The sequence below is a fragment of the Erinaceus europaeus genome, chromosome 16 (assembly GCF_950295315.1).
Source record: "Erinaceus europaeus chromosome 16, mEriEur2.1, whole genome shotgun sequence".
In the NCBI taxonomy this organism is placed as follows: Eukaryota; Metazoa; Chordata; class Mammalia; order Eulipotyphla; family Erinaceidae; genus Erinaceus; species Erinaceus europaeus.
The window spans coordinates 29300687-29309719 of record NC_080177.1 but is presented as its reverse complement, the minus strand read 5'-3'; positions in this window follow the sequence as shown (position 1 = coordinate 29309719).

The following is a 9033-nucleotide window of genomic DNA, read 5'->3' as shown; positions in this document are numbered from 1 at the left end:
GAAAGTCTCTTTGCATAACCACTGGACTATCTCTGCCACACCCTGCCTTATCTCTTGGTCAGGAGTCAGTGATGAAGCTAAGAAGCCTACTTATAGTTTAGAAGCCCTCAGGCTCACATAGCCTACAGAGAAAAGAAGAAGAAAAAAAGAGGCTTTTAAATCACTGAGCCCCAACTCAGGGATTAAAATACTATTGAAACAACTGTTACCTTCCACCACTGTGAACCCTTTAATTAACTTACTTAGACACAAGTCAATCCAGGAAATAGTAATCAGTAATTTGAAAAGTACTAAGAGAGGGAACTCAACATAATATATAAAATGGGTAAACCAACAAGAAGAAATATTGGAGAAACGAACCAGGAAAACAGTCCAGCTAAAAGCCCCCCAAAAGGTGAAGCACAAAATAATGAGTTCAACATCTAAACATTAGCTAAGGAAATAATCACAGGAGTGAGTAAAGAGTTTGAAAGAATCATAATCAGAAATACAGGAACAACAAATGAGACTCTAGAAGAAAACACTAACTATCTCAAGGTTCTTAGAGAGCTGAAAGCTGAAATAGCTGAGCTAAGAACACAACTAGTTGAACAAGCTGAAACAGTATCAGAACAGGGAAACAAAATAGATGAACTCCAGAAAACAGTAGAGGGCAGAGAGAATAGAATCAATGAGGATGAAGACAGAATTAGCAAGATCGAGGATGAATTAGAGACAACTGAAAAAGAAGTAAGAGATCTAAAGAAAAGAGATTAAGAGATGCTAAAAAAAACAACAACAGAGACCTATGGAATGACTTCAAAAGAAACAATATACACATTATTGGCTTACCAGTGGAAGAAAGAGAGGGAGAGGAAAAAAGCATTCTTCAGGCCATAATAACTGAAAATTCTCTAGTCTAGACAACATCAAAGACATAAAGATTCAAGAAGCCCAGAGGGTCCCAAACAGAATTAACCCAGACTTAAACACAACAAGACACATCATATTTAAAATGGAAAGAAATACGGATAAAGAAAGGATCCTGAAAGCTGCAAGAGACAAACAAAGAGTCATCTACAGAGGAAAACCCATAAGATTAGCATCAGACATCTCCACACAAACACTACAGGCCAGAAGAGAATGGCTAGATGTCTATCGAGTGCTCCATGAGAAAGGCTTTCAACCAAGACTACTGTATCCTGCTAGAATGTCATTCAGACTAGATGGAGGCATCAAAACTTTCTCAGACAAGCAACAATTGAAGGAATCAACTATCACCAAGCCTGCCCTGAAAGAAGTTCTGAAAGGTCTTCTATAAACAGACCATCATAAATAAGACACATATCAGAACACTCTAACTCTAAAACTCTATAAGAATGGCATTAAAATATCTTCAATCTTTGATATCCATAAATGTCAATGGCCTGAATTCACCTATTGAAAGACACAGAGTAGGAAGATGGATCAAACAACACAACCCAACAATATGCTGTCTACAGGAAACCCACCTAACTAACTCAACAAGACAAACACAGACTCAAAGTGAAAGGATGGAAAACTATCATACAAGCCAATGGTCCACAAAAAAGGGCAGGAACAGCTATTCTCATATCTGAAACACTAGACTTTAAAATAGATAAGATTTAAAAAGTTAGGAATGGACACTACTTAATGCTCAGACGATCAGTCAATCAAGAGGACTTAACAATTATTAACATCGATGCACCCAATGAGAAGCCATATAAATACATCAAACGTCTACTGAAAGAGCTACAGCAATATATTAACAGCATCACAGTCATAGTAGGGGAATTCAACACCCCACTCTCTCAACTTGACAGGTCATCCAGGCAGAAAATCAATAAAGACATAAGGGAGCTAAATGAAGGGATAGATAAACGAGAACTATTGGAAATTTGCAGAGTCATTCATCCCAAGAAACTGGAATACACATTTTACTCAAATCCACATAGGTCATTCTCAAGGATAGACCATATGTTAGGCCACAAAGACAGCACCAGCCAATTCAAGAGCATTGAAATCATCCCAAGCATCTTCTTAGACCACAGTGGAACTAAACTAACACTTAACAATCAACCAAAGATTACAAATAGTCCCAAAATGTGGAAGCTCAACAGTATACTTCTTAACAACCTCTGGGTCAAAGAGGAAATCAAGGAAGAAATCAAAATGTTTCATGACTTCAATGAAAATGAAGACACAAGCTATCAAAAATTTGGGACATAGCTAAGGCAGTACTGAAAGGGAAGTTCATAGCTATACAAGCACACATTAGGAAACAAGAAAAAGCACAAATAAACAGCCTGATTGTACATCTTAAAGACCTAGAAGAAGAAGAACTAAGGAACCCTAAGGCAACCAGAAGGATAGAAATCACTAAAGTTAGGGCAGAAGTAAATAACATTGAGAATAAGAAAACCACACAAAAGATCAACGAAAGTAAATGTTGGTTCTTTGAAAGGGTGAACAAAATCGACAAACCTTTACCCAGACTCATAAAACAAAAAAGGGTGAAGACCCAAATAAATCGGATACTAAATGAAAGAGGAGCTATAAAAACAGACACCGCAGAAATTCAACATATCATGCGAGGCTTCTATGAACAATCATATGCCACCAAGCTAGAGAACCTGGAAGAAATGGATGATTTCCTAGATACCTACCAACTCCCAAAACTAAGTAAAGAGGAAGTGGATAACATGAACAGGCCCATCACAGCCAATGAAATTGAAACAGTTATCAAAAATCTCCCCAAAAATAAAAGTCCTGCACCAGATGGTTTTAAAATGAATTCTACAAAACCCTCAAAGAAGAACTAATACCTCTACTTTTAAAAGTCTTCCAGAAGATGGAAGACACTGGAATACTCCCTGCCAGCTTCTATGAAGCCAACATTACTCTGATACCAGAAGCTGACAGGGACACAACCAAAAAGAAAACTACAGACCAATATCTCTGATGAACATAGATGCTAAAATACTGAACAAAATTCTAGCCAACCAGATACAGCAGTATATTCAAAAGATTGTTCATCATGACCAAGTGGGGTTTATCCCAGGCATGCAAGGTTGGCTTAATATACGTAAATCAATCAATGTGATCCACCACATCAACAAAAGCAAGACCAAAACCCGCATTGTCATATCAATAGATGCAGAGAAAGCCTTTGACTAAATCCAACATCCCTTTATGATCAAAACACTACAAAAAAAGAGAATAGATGGAAAATTCCTGAAGATAGTGGAGTCTATATATAGCAAACCTACAGCCAACATCATACTCAATGGTGAAAAACTGGAAGCATTTCCACTCAGATCAGGTACTAGACAGGGCTGCCCACTATCACCATTACTATTCAACAAAGTGTTGGAAGTTCTTGCCATAGCAATCAGGCAGGAGCAAGGAATTAACGGGATACAGATGGGAAGAGAAGAAGTCAAACTCTCCTTATTTGCAGATGACATGATAGCATACACAGAAAAACCTAAGGAATCCAGCAAGAAGCTTTTGGATATCATCAGGCAATACAGTAAGGTGTCAGGCTACAAAATTAACATTCAAAAGTCAGTGGTATTTCTCTCTGCAAACACTGAGTTAGAAGAAGTTGAAATCCATAAATTAATTCCTTTTACCATAGCTACTAAAACAATAAAATATCTAGGAGTAAACCTAACCAAAGAAGTGAAAGACTTGTATACTGAAAATTATGAGTCACTACTCAAGGAAATTGAAAAAGACATAAAGAAGTGGAAAGATATTCCATGTTCATGGGTCATCGGTAGAATTAACATCATCAAAATGAATATACTACCCTGAGCCATCTACAAATGTAATGCTGTCCCCATCAAGAACCCAAGCACATTTTTAGGAGAATAGAACAAATGCTACAAATGTTTATCTGGAACCAGAAAAGACCTAGAATTGCCAAAACAATCTTGAGAAAAAAGAACAGAACCGGAGGCATCACACTCCCAGATCTCAAACTGTATTATAGGGCCATTGTCATCAAAACTGCTTGGTACTGGAACATGAATAGACACACACTGACTAGTGGAATAGAATTGAGAGCCCTGAAGTGAGTCCCCATACCTATGGACATCTAATCTTTGGCAAAGGGGCTCAGACTATTAAATGGGGAAAGCAAAGTGTCTTCAACAAGTGGTGTTGGAAACAATGGGTTGAAACATGCAGAAGAATGAAACTGAACCACTGTATTTCACCAAAAACAAAAGTAAATTCTAAGTGGATCAAGGACTTGGATGTTAGGCCACAAACTATCAGATATTTAGAAGAAAATATTGGCAGAACTCTTTTCCGCATAAATTTTAAAGACATCTTCAATGAAACAAATCCAATTACAAAGAAGACTAAGGCAAGTATAAACCTATGGGACTACATCAAATTAAAAAGCTTCTTCACAGCAAAAGAAACCACTCCCCAAACCAAGAGACCCCTCACAGAATGGGAGAAGATCTTTACATGCCATACATCAGACAAGAGTTTAATAACCAACATATATGTAATAAACAAATAGATAATTTGAAAGTATTATTTGATTGCATATGAAATGGAAACACTCATGAAATCATCTAATAAAACAAAGTTTTAGGGTCAGATAGATATTTCCCTTCATGGTCCTGCCATGTCAAACCTGTGCTCCAGGTTTCAGTCCTGTTCATTATATGGGAGTGGCTGAAAGGGGAAGTTTCAAAATGGCAGGCATGGGGCTAATACTTCTCTCTCTCTCTCTCTCTTTTACTCGATCCAGCGTTGCCACCCTCTTTCCAGAGGAAAAGAATATAATTGGGGCAGCCATGTTGGTATGAGACCCAGCAATATCTATGATAACCAAAACAGAGCAATTAATGTAACAGTTGGCCAGATGAGTAGGAGTGTGCATGGGGGAGGCCCTAGCTCAGTAAAACAACAACAGGGAGTTGGGCTGTAGCGCAACAGGTTAAGAGTACATGGTGCAAAGTACAACGAGGGGTTAAGTTGTTTAATAATCAGGAACCTAAACGTAAGAATATAGCAGATGAGATTTGGGGTCTCCATTTTGGAAAAAGCTAGGAAGTCTATTTTAGGTATATTCCAAGGGGCCCAGGACTTTACTCATATTTGCCTGCATGACTTTACACATATTTGCCTGCAGGGAAAATGTGTAAAGTCCTGGGCCCCTTGGAATACTCACACTGGTCAAATGAGCAATTAGGCAATGTTTATTTTTGCCAGTTTCCAGGTTTGGCAGGAAACAAGTCCAGAATAAGATAAGGAGCTCAGGCCTTTACAGGGTGTGAGTGGCCTCTTGGACAAAGAGAAACAGAGCTGTTTTCCTGGCTAGCTATTTTCATCTCAGCCTTCTAGAAATGCTCCCAATGTGGTTTAAAAAGAAAGGCAGCAGTAGCAAAATTTGTTCCTTGAGATCAGCAGAGATAGTATCTTTAAATAAATATGTAGCTCATGGTCCAAGAGGTGGTGCAGTGGATAAAGGGTTGGACTCTAAAGCATGAGGTCCTGAGTTCCATGTGCCCGGCAAGCACATGTACCAGAGTGATATCTGCTCCTTTTTTTCTCCTATTCATCTCATAAATAAATAAATAAATAAATAAAATAAATGTGTAGCTCCAAGTTATGCCTCATTTAGTTGTTAGTAACACTCTGGCTAAAATTAATATATTTTTTCTTTATTTTTTCTTGGTAAGTTAACAGTTTACAGTATAGTTGTTAACACATGAGAACAATTTTTTATCTCACCAAGATAGATGTCTGCAAAAACACTCTCATGCCCAAATTAGGTCCATCATCAGGACCAGAATGCCCCTCCTCCCCTCCAGCCCTCTTTCTGCCCTCCTTCCCCAAAGCTCTTTGCTTTGGTGCAATACAACACCAACCCAAGTTTTATTTTGTGTTTCCCCTTTCTGTTCTTATTTCTTAAGTGCTGCCCATGAGTGAGATCATCGCAGTTTTAGCCTTCACTTTCTGGCTTAATTCATTTAACATGGTTCTTTCAAGCTCTATCCAAGTTGAGGTGAAGAAGGTAACTTCATCATTCTTCTCTTTTTTTTTAAATATTTATTTACTCCCTTTTGTTGCCCTTGTTGTTTTATTGTTGTAGTTATTGATGTCATCATTGTTGGATAGAACAGAGAGAAATGGTGAGAGGAGGGGAAGACAGAGAGGGGGAGAGAAAGATAGACACCTGCAGACCTGCTTCACCACTTGTGAAGCGACTCCCCTGCAGGTGGGGAGCCAGGGGCTCCAATGGAGATCCTCTCACCAGTCCTTGTGCTTTGTGCTACCAGCACTTCACCCACTGTGCTACTGCTTGACTCCTAACTTCACTTTTAATAGTGGAGTAGTATTCCAGTGTATATATACCACAATTTTCTTAGTCTCTCATCTGTAAGGCTATTGTAATTAAAGCCGCCTGGTATTAGAACAAAAATAGACACAGTGGCCTTTGGAATAGAATTGAGAACTCAGAAACTAGCCTCTTCACCTATGAATATCAAATTTTTGACAAGGGGAAAACTATTAAATAGAGAAAGAAGAGTCTCTTCAACAAATGGATTTGGGAAAATTGGGATGAAACATGCAGAAAAATGAAATGGAACCATTTAATGACCATAAACAAAAGTAAAGTCCAAACAGATCTGGATGTTACACTAGAAACCATCAAATATTTAAACATTTGCAAAACCTTTTTATTTCTTTTCTTTTTTGAATTTTTTATTAGTGACTTAATAATGATTAAAAAGATTGTAAGATAACACTAGTACAATTCCACAAAGTTCCCAACATCAGGGTTCTGTGTTGAACCCTCTATTGGCAGCTTCCCTATTATTTATTTCTCTCTGGAAGTATGGACCAAAATTCTTGCAAAACCTTTTTGATCTAAGTTTTATAGGCATCTTGAGTGACTCAAATCCATTTACAAGGAAAACAAAAATAAAAATAGACCAATGGGACTACATAAAATAGAAAAGCCTCTGCATGGGAAAAGAAACCTTCACCCAAAATAGTCATAAAACTGGTAATCTAGTTTGGGATATAAGGATGCAAATTAGAGAAAGCTGTGCTATGCCAGAGAAGTCACTGCCTAGCTCAAAGAGAGGTAATTTCTTTCTTCCTTCCTCCTTTCCTTTCCTTTCCTTTCCTTTCCTTTCCTTTCCTTTCCTTTCCTTTCCTTTCCTTTCCTTTCCTTCCCTTCCCTTCCCTTCCCTTCCCTTCCCTTCCCTTCCCTTCCCTTCCCTTCCCTTCCCTTCCCTTTCCTCTTTCTTTCTTTCTTTCTTTCTTTCTTTCTTTCTTTCTTTCTTTCTTTCTTTCTTTACCAGAACACTTAACAGCTCTGGTTCACAGTATTGCTGGGGATGGAAGCCGGGACTTAAAAACCTCAGGCATGACAATCTCTTTGCATAACCATTATGCTATTTGTCCCACTCTTGATTTGTTTCTCTAATGGGTTGAACATGTCCAATTTAGGTGAGCACCTCAGAACATGTTTTCTTTCCTCCTCAGCACCATGTGCCGATAGGTATTGGTTGTCTGGCTAGGTGGCACTCATCGTACCAAGTCATAGAAGTGCTTTCAGCATTTATATACTTTTCCCACATTTGAGAGCTTTTCTCTGCCCTGATTCACCTTTCTAGTCCTGTTACCAACTCTGACACCATCTTACCAGACAATAAATACTTTTAGCCCACCTACATGTTAGCTGTCAGGCTCAGACAGACAGAAATTAATAGTCATGGGTCCCTTGGAATATAGCTAAAATAGAGTTCCTAGCTTCTTCCAACATGAAGACACCAAATTTCATCTTCTATACTCTTACCTTTTTAGTTTCATGATAATTAAACAGGTTGTTCTACTTTATATCTTAATGCTTCAGGCACCAAGTTGCAAGTGCTACCATGGCACCAACCTGACTTCCCTGGGCAGATGATATCACCAGTGTGTCCTAGAACCCCACTTCTCCAGAGCTCTATCCTACTAGGGAAAGAAAGAAACAGGCGGGGGTATGGATTGACCTGTCAATGCTCATGTCCAGAGAAGAAGCAATTACAGAAGTCAGACCTTCCACCTTTTGCTTCCCATAAACATCTTTAGTGCTATGAAAAAATGCTCCAAGTCATTGATTGTCAGAGAAATGTAAATAAAGACAACAATGAAATACCATTTCACTTCTGTAAAAATGTTATCCATCAGAAAAGGTAGCAGCAACAAATACTGGAAAGGTTCTGAGGACAAAGGAACCCTCCTGCACTGCTGGTGGGAATATAAGTTGGTCCAACCCCTATGGAGAGCAGTCTGGAGAACTCTCAGAAGGCTGGGGGTGGACCTACCCTATGATCCTGCAATTCCTCTCCTGGGAATATATCCTGAAGAACCAAACATACCCATCCAAAAAGATTTGTGTGTACCTATATTCATAGCAGCACAATTTGTAATAGCCAAAACCTAGAAGCAACCCAGGTGTCCAACAACAGATGAGTGGCTGAGTAAGTAGTGGTATGTATGCACAATGGAATACTACTCAGCTATTAAAAATGATGAACTCACCATTTTTACCTCCTCTTGGATGAAACTTAAAGAAATCTTGTTAAGTGAGATAAATCAGAAAGAGAAGGATGGGGGGTAGTTGGTGGTAGTGCAGTGGGGTTAAACACAGAGGCTTAAGTGCAGGTGGCAAAGTGCAAGGACCAGTGTAAGACTCCTAAGCCGCTGGCTCCCCACCTGCAGGGGAGTCACTGAAGCAGGTCTGCAAGTGTCTATCTTTCTCTCCTCCTCTCTGTCTTCCCCCTCCTCTCTCCATTTCTCTCTGGCCTATCCAACAATGACGACATCAATCACAACAACAATAATAAGTACAATAAAACAGCAAGGGCAACAAAAGGGAATAAATAAAAGAAAGAGAAGGATGTGAATATGTGATGATCTCACTTAAAGAAGTTGAAAAATAAGAAGAGGAGGGAAAACACAAAGCAGAACTTGGACTGGAGTTGGTGTATTGCACCTAAGTAAAGACTCTGG